This window comes from Rhinoderma darwinii, chromosome 1, assembly GCF_050947455.1.
Source record: "Rhinoderma darwinii isolate aRhiDar2 chromosome 1, aRhiDar2.hap1, whole genome shotgun sequence".
Classification (NCBI taxonomy): domain Eukaryota; kingdom Metazoa; phylum Chordata; class Amphibia; order Anura; family Rhinodermatidae; genus Rhinoderma; species Rhinoderma darwinii.
The window spans coordinates 532938964-532953897 of record NC_134687.1 but is presented as its reverse complement, the minus strand read 5'-3'; positions in this window follow the sequence as shown (position 1 = coordinate 532953897).

The window sequence follows — 14934 nt, the reverse complement described above, 5'->3', positions numbered from 1 at the left end:
CTGGTATAACCATCTGTTTTACAAGCACATGCATTTAAATTCGGAAAAATGCAATTTTTTCACATTTTTCTCTACATTTTGCAATTTTTCACAAATAAACACTGAATATATCGACCAAATTTTACCACTAACATAAAGCCCAATGTCTCACGAGAAAAAAAACCACAGAATCGCTTGGATAGGTTTAAGCATTCCGACGTTATTACCTCATAAAGTGAAATATGTCAGATTTAAAAAATGGGCTCTGAGCCTTAAGGCCCAAACTAGGCTGCGACCTTAAGGGGTTAAACAAAAGACATAGGGGATACATGTGTGATCGCTGGCAGCGATAGGGAGAACTGGGACTGAAAGTCCCCTGAAGTTCTCCATCACAAACCTCGGACTTCCGGGGTCTGTGTCGGCAGCTCCGTAGAAATGAATGGAGCGCCGGGCGCGCTTGTGCGCATGCGTGACCAGCGCTCCTTTCATTTTTATTGAGCTGCGCAGACGCCGGAAGTCAGAGGTTAGTCATGGAGAACTTCAGGGGACCTTCAGGCCCCCGTTCTCCCTATCAATGCCAGCGATCACACATGTATCCCCTATCCTGTGGATAGGGGATGCATGTTATTTGTAGGACACACTATAGGTCGCATTTTTTTTTTTGGGGGGGGGCGCTGTATGGCGTTCCCTACAGGGGGGGGTGCTGTATGGCGTTCCCTGCAGGGGGGCGCTGTATGGCGTTCCCTGCAGGGGGGGGAGCGCTGTATGGCGTTCCCTGCAGGGGGGGCGCTGCATGGCGTTCCCTACAGGCGGGGCGCTGCATGGCGTTCCCTACAGGGGGTGCTGTATGGCGTTCCCTGCAGGGGGGGCGCTGTATGGCGTTCCCTGCAGGGGGGGGCGCTGTATGGCGTTCCCTGCAGGGGGGGCTGTGTGGCGTTATCTACAGGGGGGGCTGTGTGGCGTTATCTACAGGGGGGCTGTATGGCGTTATCCACAGGGGGGCGCTGTATGGCGTTCCCTACAGGGGGGCGCTGTATGGCGTTCCCTACAGGGGGGCGCTGTATGACGTTCCCTACAGGGGGGCTGTATGCCATACAGCCCCCTCTGTAGAGAACGCCATACAGTCCCCCTGTAGATAATGCCATACAGTCCCCCTGTAGATAACGCCACACAGCCCCCCCTGTAGATAACGCCACACAGTCCCCCCTGTAGATAATGCCATACAGTCCCCCTGTAGATAATGCCATACAGTCCCCCTGTAGATAACGCCATACAGTCCCCCTGTAGATAACGCCACACAGCCCCCCTGTAGATAACGCCACACAGCCCCCCTGTAGATAACGCCACACAGTCCCCCCTGTAGATAACGCCACACGGACCCCCATGTAGATAACGCCACACAGTCCCCCCTGTAGATAACGCCACACAGTCCCCCTGTAGATAACGACATACAGTCCCCCTCTGTAGATAATGCCATACAGCCCCCTCTGTAGCTAACGCCATACAGTCCCCCTGTAGATAACGCCATACAGTCCCCCTGTAGATAACGCCATACAGTCCCCCTGTAGATAACGCCATACAGTCCCCCTGTAGATAACACCATACAGTCCCCCTGTAGATAACGCCACACAGCCCCCCCTGTAGATAACGCCACACAGTCCCCCCTGTAGATAACGCCATACAGTCCCCCTGTAGATAACGCCACAGTCCCCCTGTAGATAACGCCATACAGTCCCCCTGTAGATAACGCCACACAGCCCACCCTGTAGCTAACGCCACACAGCCCCCCTGTAGATAACGCCACACAGTCCCCCCTGTAGATAACGCCACACGGTCCCCCCTGTAGATAACGCCACACAGTCCCCCCTGTAGATAATGCCATACAGTCCCCCTGTAGATAATGCCATACAGTCCCCCTGTAGATAACGCCATACAGTCCCCCTGTAGATAACGCCACACAGCCCCCCTGTAGATAACGCCACACAGCCCCCCTGTAGATAACGCCACACAGTCCCCCCTGTAGATAACGCCACACGGACCCCCCTGTAGATAACGCCACACAGTCCCCCCTGTAGATAACGCCACACAGTCCCCCTGTAGATAACGCCATACAGTCCCCCTCTGTAGATAATGCCATACAGCCCCCTCTGTAGCTAACGCCATACAGTCCCCCTGTAGATAACGCCATACAGTCCCCCTGTAGATAACGCCATACAGTCCCCCTGTAGATAACGCCATACAGTCCCCCTGTAGATAACACCATACAGTCCCCCTGTAGATAACGCCACACAGCCCCCCTGTAGATAACGCCACACAGTCCCCCCTGTAGATAACGCCATACAGTCCCCCTGTAGATAACGCCACAGTCCCCCTGTAGATAACGCCATACAGTCCCCCTGTAGATAACGCCACACAGCCCACCCTGTAGCTAACGCCACACAGCCCCCCTGTAGATAACGCCACACAGTCCCCCCTGTAGATAACGCCACACGGTCCCCCCTGTAGATAACGCCACACAGTCCCCCCTGTAGATAACGCCACACAGTCCCCCTGTAGATAACGCCATACAGTCCCCCTCTGTAGATAACGCCATACAGTCCCCCTCTGTAGATAACGCCATACAGTCCCCCCTGTACATAACGCCATACAGTCTACAGGGGGGGCTGTATACCGTTATCTACAGGGGGGGCTGTATGGCGTTATCTACAGGGGGCGCTGTATGGCGTTATCTACAGGGGAAACTGTATGGCGTTATCTACAGGGGGGCTGTAAAAAAGGCACTATCTACAAGGGGGGGGGGGTTGTGTGACACCCAGGGGAGGGGGGGCCCCAGTCAAAAGTTTGCTATGGGGCCCAGTCTTTCCTAGTTACGCCCCTGTACATACAGACATACAAACTGCCCACACACTACATATACACACAATGTACACATACATACTACACACATACATACTGCACACACATACATAGTGCACACACATGCATACTGCAAACACATACATACATACATACATACATACATACTGCCCACATACTACATATACACACAATGCACACATACATACTGCACACACATAAATACTGCACACATATATACTGCACACATACATACTGCACATATACATACTGCACACACACTGCAAACACACACTGCACACATACTACATATACACACTGCACATATACTACACATATAGATGGAATGCACACATATACCCACACACACACACACACACACACGCACATTACATACATACATATTACATATACGCACACATTACATACTCACACACATATTACATACACACACATAATACATATACACCAGTGGCGTAACTACCGTCGTAGCAGCCGTATCGGCTGCTACGGGGCCGACGGCTTGAGACGGCCCATGCCGCCAGCCTACATGCCCCCCCATATGCCCGGTGACGCCGCTAGCAGCCGTTATGGCTGCTATAGCGGTAGCGACGCTACTACGGGGTCCCGCACCGGCAAGCCTCTAACATGTATGGGCCAGGTGACACAGGCACTCTCATGCCCGGGGGCGTCGCTAGCACCAGAGTGGGCTCTGTAGATAGTACCTCACATATAGCTCCCCCTTTATATAGTGTCCCACATATATCCCACCCCCGTAGACAATGCCCTACATATAGCCCTCCTGTAGCTAGTGCCCCACAGGTAAGCCACCCCTATATATAGTGTCCCATATATAGACCACCCCTATAGATAGTGCCCTACATATAGCTCCATTATAGATGTGCTCTACATATAGCCCACCCATGTATATAGTGTTCCACATATAGCTCCCCCTGTATATAATGCCCCACATCCCCACATATAGACCCCCCTGTAGATAGTGCCCCACATCCCCACATATAGACCCCCCTGTAGATAGTGCCCTACATATAGACCCCCCCTGTATATAGTAGCCCACATCCCCACATATAGACCCCCCCTGTATATAGTGGCCCACATCACCACATATTGACCCCCCTGTATATAATGGCCCACGTCCCCACATAAAAAATGACATACTCACCCTGATCCCATTCCCACGCTGTCCGGTGGCAATGCAGATCTGCTCTCTTCTGAGCAGGTCTGCTGGAGCTGAAAGACACAAATGGCGTCTCGTTGGAAAGTACTGATCAGCTAATCAGCGTCATTGTTAGGCACTTAATGGTCGGGCACAGTACCCGGCTATCCAGCGCTGATGCATGTATTTGTACCTGCGTGCTATAGACGCAGATACAATTGCTGCAAGAGGGGGTGACTGTTGCTAGCACAGGGGGGTGGGCTATACGTGGAGCACTATGTATAGGGGGAGCTATATGTAGGGCAGCACGGTGGCATAGTGGTTAGCACTATTGCCTTGCAGCTCTGGAGTCCATATGTGGGCACTATCTACAGAGGGCCGGATGTGGGGCACTATCTACAGGGGCTTCTATGGGGGTGACTATCTACAGGGGGCTAAAGGGGCACTATCTACAGGGGGCATGGTGTGTGTGGGCAACAGTGTATGGTACTATTATAATCAGGGACACAGTGTATGCCACTATTATAGTTAGAGGTGCAGTGTAAGGTGCTTTATTATATTTAGAGGTGTTGAGAATTTTAACTTCGTTTATAGGTGCAGAAATTTTTTAAAAGTGAGAAGCTGAAGACGTCTGAGCGGAAAACTGCAGAAATGGGTCGTGTCCGGGAGAAATCCATCATAGAGGTCTGGACCAGAGGGAGAAGAAAAGAACTAGACTCTGAGAGGTCACCGTTGAGTCACTTAATGTAAATGTTTATTCTGCCTCTATTCAGTACTGTTGTCACTGTATGATCTGCAGCGAGATGATGGGTGGTGTAATTTTTTTTGTAAAACAGCATCTCCCAGCGTATCTTTACAATTGTTCAGGCCATGCTGGGAGCTGTAGTTTTACGCTGTACAAACCTATATGGCAGGGGTTGCACTAAATTGAGCTGTATTTGTTCTGGTGTTGTATATAAGTACTGAGCTTGGTTCTGGGGCTGTATATATGTACTGATCTTCATTCTGATGCTGTATTTAAGTACTGAGCTTTGTTTTGGTGCTGTATATATGTACTGAGCTTGGTTCTAGTGCTGTATTTATGTACTTAGGTTGGTTCTGGTGCTGTATAAATGTACTGAGTGTCACGGCGCGTGGTGTGGACCCACTGGGCCGTACTGCGTAGTGGGGTAGCAGCTGGCCAACAAGGTACAAAACAATGTCTATAGTTCGGAACGGGTACCTGAGGCAATGCAGACAGTAGCGGAGGCACGACTTGACTTTCACAGCAGGTGGCACCGTTTGTGCAGCGGAAGACACGACTTGACTTTCTCAGCAGGTGGCACCGTGGATGCAGCGGAAGACACGACTTGACTTTCACTGTAGATACGATAGCACGGGATACAGGGTACAGGCAGCAGGATCTGGTAACATTGGGAACTGGAAAACACTGGAAGACCATTTGCAAGACAAACTTAGGTATACAACAACGCTCAGGCCAGGAACAAGTGGGAAGATCCCCTTTTATAGTCCAGCAGCCATTTGGGCTAATTATTGATGGGTGACAGCTGGATGCGTACTGGCCCTTTAAGGCCGTGCAAATGCGGGCACGCGCGCCCTGCGGGAACAAGTCCGAGGACCTGGAAGTGAGTGCCAGCATCTCCCTGGAGGGAGCTGACGCCGCGAAGACAGATGTCCTTGACCGGGGCCATCAGAGGGTAAGTCTGAACGACGGCCCCCGGCCATAGACGTTACACTGAGCTTGGTTCTAGTGGTGTCTTTATGTACTGTGGTTGGTTCTGCTGCTGTATATATGTATGAGCTTTGTTCTAGTGCTGTATTTATGTACTGAGCTTTGTTCTGGTGCTGTATATATGTATGAGCTTGGTTCTAGTTCTGTATTTATGTACTGAGCTTTGTTCTGTTGCTGTATATATGTACTGAGCTTTGTTCTGGTGCTGTATATATGTTAGAGCTTGATTCTAGTGCTGTATTTATGTACTGAGCTTTGTTGTGGTACTGTATATATGTATGAGCTTGGTTCTAGAGCTGTAATTATATAGGATATATTTATAATAACAAAATTGCAGGGCAGATGGAATTGTTCTCAATTCATTATATATTTCATGGGAACCTGTCTGGAAGTTTTAACCCCTTGAACCGCCACCATGCGGTAATACATGACCTGACAATATTTCCAAATGTATGTTTTTTTTCAGATGCAGCAAAATCTTTAAAATCCACTTTTAAAACGACACACACTATATGCTAATTACTCATTAAAGGGTCATGGGGCGGTGCCGCTATCCTGAAGAGTCACATAGTCATGCCTCCAAACCCACCTTTCCATGTTTGATTGACATCCCTCTGGCTGATACAACTTTCTCGGATGTGCCATTGCCTTGTGGCACTATATTCAAGGGGGGCTGTGTGTCTCTATAGACAAGGGGGGCTGTGTGGCACTATACACAAGGGGGAGCTATGTGGCACTATACACATGGGGGAGCTGTGTGGCACTATATACAAGGGGCTGTGTGGCACTACTACGGGAGGGCTGTGTGGCATTATCTACTAGGGGGGCTATATGGCACTATTTACAAGTAGGAGGGCTGTGGCTCTATCTACAGGGGGGCTGTTTGTGGCGCAATCTACAGGGTCTGTGTGTGGCACTATCTACTAACGGGGGGGCTGTGTGGCACTATCTACTAGTGGATGTGTGGCACTACTAAGGGGGGCTGTGTGGCACTATCTACTAGGAGGGCTGTATGGCACTATTTACAAGGGGGAGGGCTGTGGCTCTATCTACAGGGGACTGTGTGTGGCGCAATCTACAGAGGTCTGTGTGTGGCACTATCTACTAAGGTGGGGAGGCTGTGTGGCACTATATACAAGGGAGGGGGGCTGTGTGGCACTATATACAGTGGGAGCTATATAGCGCTATATACAGGGGGGCTGTGTGGCACTATCTACTAGTGGATGTGTGGCACTACTAAAGGGGGCTATGTGGCACTATCTACTAGGAGGGCTGTATGGCTCTATCTACAGGGGACTGTGTGTGGCGCAATCTACAGGGGTCTGTGTGTGGCACGATCTACTAAGGGGGGGCTGTGTGGCACTATATACTAGGGATGGGGGCTCTGTGGCACTATATACAGTGGGAGCTATATAGCGCTATATACAGGGGGCTGTATGGCACTATCTCTACAAGGGGGAGGTGGGGCGCTATCTACAAGTGGGGTGTGACACTGTCTATAGGCGGGGCTGTATAGCACTGTCTACAGGGGAGCTGTATGTCCATCTATAAGGGGGGCTGCTTGTGGCACCTGTTGGAGGGCCCATTCAAGAGTTTGGAAAACACTGGGAGACCATTTGCAAGACAAACTTAGGTATACAACAACGCTCAGACGAGGAACAAGTGGGCAGAGCCCCTTTTTATAGTCCAGCAGCCATTTGGGCTAATTATTGATGGGTGACAGCTGGACGCGTACTGGCCCTTTAAGGCTGTGCACGCGCGGGCGCGCACGCCCTGCGGGAAACAGTCCGAGGACCGTGGAAGTGAGTTCCGGCGTCTCCCTGGAGGGAGCTGATGCCGGGAATACAGATGTCCATGGCGGGGGCCATCAGAGGGTAAGTCTGAACGACGGCCACCGGCCATAGATGTTACAGACCCCTTGAGGAATTCATCTACAGGTGTAGTGAGCATTTTGATCCCACAGGGGTTTTATAGATTTTCTTAGAATTGGGCAGTGAAAATAAAAACAATCCTTTTTTGTCAATAAGACGTAGCTTTAGCTCAAAATTTTTCAATTGCTCAACAGATAAAAGAAAAAAAGAACACCAAAATTTCTAAAGCAACTTCTCTGGAGTACAGCAATACCCCATATGTGGTCATAAACTGCTGTTTGGGCACACAATAGGACTCAGAAGGGAAGGAGCGCCATTTGGATTTTGGAGTAAAGATTTTGCTGGATTGGTTTATGATCGCTATGTCACATTTGCAAAGCTCCTGTGGGACCAAAACAGTGGAAACCCCCATTTTGGAAACTACACCCCTCAAGGTATTCATCTAGGGGTGTAGCAAGCATGTTTACCCCGCAGGTGTCTTGCAGAAATTAGTGTGCACTCGATGTTGCAGAGTGAAAATGGGATTTTTTCCATAGATATGCCAATATGTGGTGCCCAGCTCGTGCCACCATAACAAGACAGCTCTCTAATTATTATGCTGTGTTTTCCAGTTTTAGAATGACCTTACATGTGGCCATGATCTTTTGCCTGGACTATCGACAGGGCTCAGGAGTTAAAGAGTACCATGCGAAATTGAGGCCTAATTTGGCAACTTACACAGTATTGGTTCACAATTGCAGAGGCTCTGATGTGAAATAATAAAGGAAACCGCTCAAAAGTAATCCCATTTTGGAAACTACACTCTCAAGGCATTTATTAAGGGCTGTAGTGAGCATTTTCACCCCCCAAGTCTTTTCCATAAATGATTGCGCTGAGGATGGTGGAAAGTAAAAATTAAAATTTTTCCCTAGATATGCCATTTCAGTGGGAAATATGTTATGCCCAACTTGCGCCACTGGAGACACACACCCCAAAAATTGTTAAAAGGGTTCTCCCAGATATGGCGATGTCCTATACAGTGAAGGAAATAAGTATTTGATCCCTTGCTGATTTTGTAAGTTTGCCCACTGTCAAAGTCACGAACAGTCTAGAATTTTTAGGCTAGGTTAATTTTACCAGTGAGAGATAGATTATATTAAGAAAAAAAAAAATCACATAGTCAAAATTATATATATTTATTTGCATTGTGCACAGAGAAATAAGTATTTGATCCCCTACCAACCATTAAGAGTTCAGGCTCCTCCAGACCAGTTACACACTCCAAATCAACTTGGTGCCTGCATTAAAGACAGCTGTCTTAAATGGTCACCTGTATAAAAGACTCCTGTCCACAGACTCAATTAATCAGTCTTAGGGTATGTTCACATGAGGGCGTCTGTTACGGCTGAAATTACGGGGATGTTTCAGCCTGAAAACATCCCCGTAATTTCAGCCGTAACGGCATGTGCAGGCGCTTGAACGCCGCGTCCATTACGGGCGTAATGGGCGCTGCTATTCATTGGAGTCAATGAATAACGGCTCCAATTACGGCCAAAGAAGTGACAGGTCACTTCTTTGACGCGGGCGTCTATTTACGCGCCGTCTTTTGACAGCGGCGCGTAAATTACGCCTCGTGTGAACAGACAAATGTCTGCCCATTGCTTTCAAAGGGCAGATGTTTGTCAGCGCTATTGTGTTGCTGTATTTCTGTGTTTGTGAATCTGTTTTGATTGCTAGCAAATAGAAGATAGCAAAAACTCACACAATTTAAAAAAAAAAAAAAATTTTTTTTTCCCTTGCAGATTCGTTCCAGCTGAGCAGCTGTCTAGGAGGAAGGGGTTAACTGGACACAGGTGGTATAAATTAGTCAGCAGACCTCATTTTGAGCTTGCTCTTTCTGAGCTTGGTGGTTTAAGTGGCTTGTGAACTAAGTGGAGTTCTAAAACCGGAGTTGAAAAGAGGAGTCGAAGCCCCAGTAAGTACTCTTCTTTTCTTTTACTTTGACAATTGTTCGCTGTTTTGGTGTAACTTGGATAATGGATAGCAAGATTGGAGGTTTTCTTCAGTGCACAGTTTGCCATATGTATACACGACTGGAGCCGGAGTTCCAGGGTGAATATCTCTGTGGCAGATGTGAGCATGTTGGTCACCTGGAAGCTCGTATTAGAGATCTGGAGGAGCAGAATGCAACACTGAGGAGGATAGACAATCTTGAGCTGAGCTTGCTGCTCACGGAGCATGCAGTTAGTGGGTTAGAACTGGAGGGTGAAGACATGGGTGAGCAGGATCAGGTAAGTAGCTGGGTTAATGTAGTTAGGGGCAGTAGAAAGGGGTCAAAGACAAGGAAGGCCGATCCGGTTTCTGGCATTCCAAGCAAAATTGCCAGGTTGGGTGATGATGCGAGGGTGTCAGTCTCAGAAAAGGCAGCCCTAGTGGATACTGATCTCCCTAACAGCCGGGAGAACAGCCCAGCTAGTAGTCGGCGGGATGGTAATGCAGGTAAGCCAAGACAATTGATAGTTGTAGGGGATTCTATAATCAGGAAGACGGATAGAATAATTTGTCGCCAAGACCGCCTCAACCGAATGGTTTGCTGTATCCCTGGTGCCAGGGTTCGGCATGTGGTGGAACGGGTGGACAAATTGCTGGGAGGGGCTGGTGATGATCCAGCTGTTGTGGTCCATGTCGGTACCAACGACAGAATAAATGGTAGGTGGAGGAGCCTTAAGAATAATTTTAAAGAACTAGGCTACAAGCTGAAGGGAAGGACCTCCAAGGTTGTATTCTCAGGAATACTGCCTGTGCCATGCGCATCACAGGAAAGACAGCGGGAGCTCAGGGAGTTAAATGCATGGCTTAAGTCTTGGTGTAGAGGAGAAGGATTTGGGTTCCTAGAGCACTGGGCTGACTTTTCATTGGGGTACAATGTGTATTCTACAGATGATTTGCACCTAAATGGAAGGGGGTCCGCTGTGCTGGGGGAGAGAATTCTAGCTGGGGTGGCGGAGTGTTTAAACTAGGGCTGAGGAGGGAGGCCAATGTAGGAAATAAAGGGGTAGTTAGGTTAGAGAGGGGTCAGACTATATTGGTGGGGGGAGAAACAGACGGTGGGGAGAGGACTAGACAACAAGATAAGGAGATCCTTTCGTTACAAAACAGCAGTGAAAATAAAAAGGCCCAAATGTCAAATAATCAAATTTCTGATAGTGAAAGTGAAACATTTAAAGGCAAGTTAAAGTGTATGTTCACAAATGCCAGAAGTCTAGCAAGCAAAATGGGGGAGCTGGAGGCCTTAATACTGGAAGAAAATATAGATATAGTTGGTGTTGCTGAAACATGGCTGGACTCTTCACATGACTGGGCTGTAAATCTACAGGGTTTTACACTGTTTCGGAAAGACAGGGCAAATAGGAAAGGTGGTGGTGTATGTCTGTATGTGAGAAGCGATATGAAGGTGAGTGTAAATGAGACATTAGAGGGTGAAGACTGTGAGGAGGTTGAAACCTTGTGGGTGGAATTACAAAGGGAAGTAAACACTGAAAACATTACTTTTGGTGTAATCTATAGACCCCCCAATATAACTGAAGAGATAGAAGGTCAAATATATAAACAAATGGAGCGGGCTGCACAGGCGGGTACTGTTGTGATAATGGGAGATTTTAATTATCGGGATATTAATTGGTGTCATGGTTCGGCTTCAACTGCAAAGGGGAGACATTTCCTTAACCTGTTGCAGGAAAATTTTATGTGCCAGTTTGTGGAAGACCCGACTAGAGGTGAAGCTCTGTTGGATCTGGTCATTTCTAATAATGCAGAGCTTGTCGGGAATGTCAATGTTCGTGAAAACCTCGGTAACAGTGATCACAATATAGTTACATTTTACCTATACTGTAAAAAACAAACGCAGGCTGGGAGGGCAAAAACATTTAATTTTAAGAAAGCCAATTTCCCCAGGATGAGGGCGGCAATTCAGGATATAGACTGGGAAGAACTAATGTCAAATAATGGGACAAATGATAAATGGGAGATTTTCAAATCTACTTTGGGTAATTATAGTGCAAAATGTATTCCTACAGGTAACAAGTATAAACGACTCAAATTAAACCCCACATGGCTTACACCTTCTGTGAAAGGGGCAATACATGACAAAAAAAGGGCATTTAAAAAATACAAATCTGAGGGTACATCTGCAGCCTTTGTAAAATATAAAGAGCTTAATAAAATCTGTAAAAATGTAATAAAATCAGCAAAAATACAAAATGAAAGGCAGGTGGCCAAGGATAGTAAAACAATGGGGAGTTGGTCACAGGGGATCAAGAGAAGGCAGAGTTACTAAATGGGTTCTTCCGCTCTGTATATACAACAGAAGAAGGAGCAGCTGATGTAGCCGCTGCCGGTGCTGTTAATATATCAGTTGATATACTGAATTGGATGAATGTAGATATGGTCCAAGCTAAATTAAATAAAATAAATGTACACAAGGCCCCGGGACCAGATGGGTTACACCCTAGAGTTCTTAAAGAGCTTAGTTCAGTTATTTCTGTCCCCCTCTTCATAATATTTAGAGAGTCTCTCATGAGTGGTATAGTGCCAAGGGACTGGCGCAGGGCAAATGTGGTGCCTATTTTCAAAAAGGGCTCTAGGTCTTCGCCGGGTAATTATAGACCAGTAAGCTTAACATCAATTGTGGGGAAAATGTTTGAGGGGCTATTGAGGGACTATATACAGAATTATGTGACAATAAATAGTATTATAAGTGACAGCCAGCATGGTTTTACAAAGGACAGAAGCTGTCAAACCAACCTGATTTGTTTTTATGAAGAGGTAAGCAGAAGCCTAGACAGAGGGGCCGCTGTGGATATAGTGTTTTTGGACTTTGCAAAGGCATTTGACACTGTCCCTCATAGACATCTAATGGGTAAATTAAGGACTATAGGTTTAGAAAGTATAGTTTGTAATTGGATTGAGAATTGGCTCAAGGACCGAATCCAGAGAGTTGTGGTCAATGATTCCTACTCTGAATGGTCCCCAGTTATAAGTGGTGTACCCCAGGGTTCAGTGCTGGGACCACTATTATTCAACTTATTTATTAATGATATAGAGGATGGGATTAATAGCACTATTTCTATTTTTGCAGATGACACCAAGCTATGCAATATAGTTCAGACTATGGAAGATGTTTGTGAATTGCAGGCAGATTTAAACAAACTAAGTGTTTGGGCGTCCACTTGGCAAATGAAGTTTAATGTAGATAAATGTAAAGTTATGCATCTGGGTACGAAAAACCTGCAAGCATCATATGTCCTAGGGGGAGCTACACTGGGGGAGTCAATTGTTGAGAAGGATCTGGGTGTACTTGTAAATCATAAACTAAATTTCAGCATGCAGTGTCAATCAGCTGCTTCAAAGGCCAGCAAAATATTGTCGTGTATCAAAAGAGGCATGGACTCGCGGGACAGGGATGTAATATTACCACTTTACAAAGCATTAGTGAGGCCTCATCTAGAATATGCAGTCCAGTTCTGGGCTCCAGTTCATAGAAAGGATGCCCTGGAGTTGGAAAAAATACAAAGAAGAGCAACGAAGCTAATAAGGGGCATGGAGAATCTAAGTTATGAGGAAAGATTAAAAGAACTAAACCTATTTAGCCTTGAGAAAAGACGACTAAGGGGGGACATGATTAACTTATATAAATATATGAATGGCGCATACAAAAAATATGGTGAAATCCTGTTCCATGTAAAACCCCCTCAAAAAACAAGGGGGCACTCCCTCCGTCTGGAGAAAAAAAGGTTCAACCTGCAGAGGCGACAAGCATTCTTTACTGTGAGAACTGGGAATCTATGGAATAGCCTACCACAGGAGCTGGTCGCAGCAGGGACAGTAGATGGCTTTAAAAAAGGCTTAGATAATTTCCTAGAACAAAAAAATATTAACTGCTATGTGTAGAAATTTTTTACTTCCCCTTTCCCATCCCACTTCCCCTTTCCCATCCCTTGGTTGAACTTGATGGACATGTGTCTTTTTTCAACCGTACATACTATGTAACTATGTAACTATGTAACTATTGAGGCGCTATTTTCAGACGTCATTCGGGGCAAAAACGCCCGAATTACGTCCGTAAATAGGCCGTGTGAACATACCCTTACTCTAACCTCTACAACATGGGCAAGACCAAAGAGCTTTCTAAGGATGTCAGGGACAAGATCATAGACCTGCACAAGGCTGGAAAGGGCTACAAAACCATAAGTAAGATGCTGGGTGAGAAGGAGACAACTGTTGGTGCAATAGTAAGAAAATGGAAGAAATACAAAATGACTGTCAATCGACATCGATGTGGGGCTCCATGCAAAATCTCACCTCGTGGGGTATCCTTTATCCTGAGGAAGGTGAGAGCTCAGCCGAAAACTACACGGGGGGAACTTGTTAATGATCTCAAGGCAGCTGGGACCACAGTCACCAAGAAAACCATTGGTAACACATTACGCCGTAATGGATTAAAATCCTGCAGTGCCCGCAAGGTCCCCCTGCTCAAGAAGGCACATGTACAGGCCCATCTGAAGTTTGCAAATGAACATCTGGATGATTCTGAGAGTAATTGGGAGTAGGTGCTGTGGTCAGATGAGACTAAAATTGAGCTATTTGGCATTAACTCAACTCGCCGTGTTTGGAGGAAGAGAAATGCTGCCTATGACCCAAAGAACACCGTCCCCACTGTCAAGCATGGAGGTGGAAACATTATGTTTTTGGTGTGTTTCTCTGCTAAGGGCACAGGACTACTTCACCGCATCAATGGGAGAATGGATGGAGCCATGTACCGTCAAATCCTGAGTGACAACCTCCTTCCCTCCACCAGGACATTAAAAATGGCTCGTGGCTGGGTTTTCCAGCACGACAATGACCCGAAACATACAGCCAAGGCAACAAAGGAGTGGCTCAAAAAGAAGCACATTAAGGTCATGGAGTGGCCTAGCCAGTCTCCAGACCTTAATCCCATCGAAAACTTATGGAGGGAGCTGAAGATCCGAGTTGCCAAGCGACAGCCTCGAAATCTTAATGATTTATAGATGATCTGCAAAAGAGGAGTGGGCCAAAATTCCATCTAACATGTGTGCAAACCTCATCATCAACTACAAAAAACATCTGACAGCTGTGCTTGCCAACAAGGGTTTTGCCACCAAGTATTAAGTCTTGTTTGCCAAAGGGATCAAATACTTATTTCTCTGTGCACAATGCAAATAAATATATATAATTTTGACAATGTGATTTTCTGTTTTTTTTTAAATATAATCTATCTCTCACTGGTAAAATTAACCTAGCCTAAAAATTCTAGACTGTTC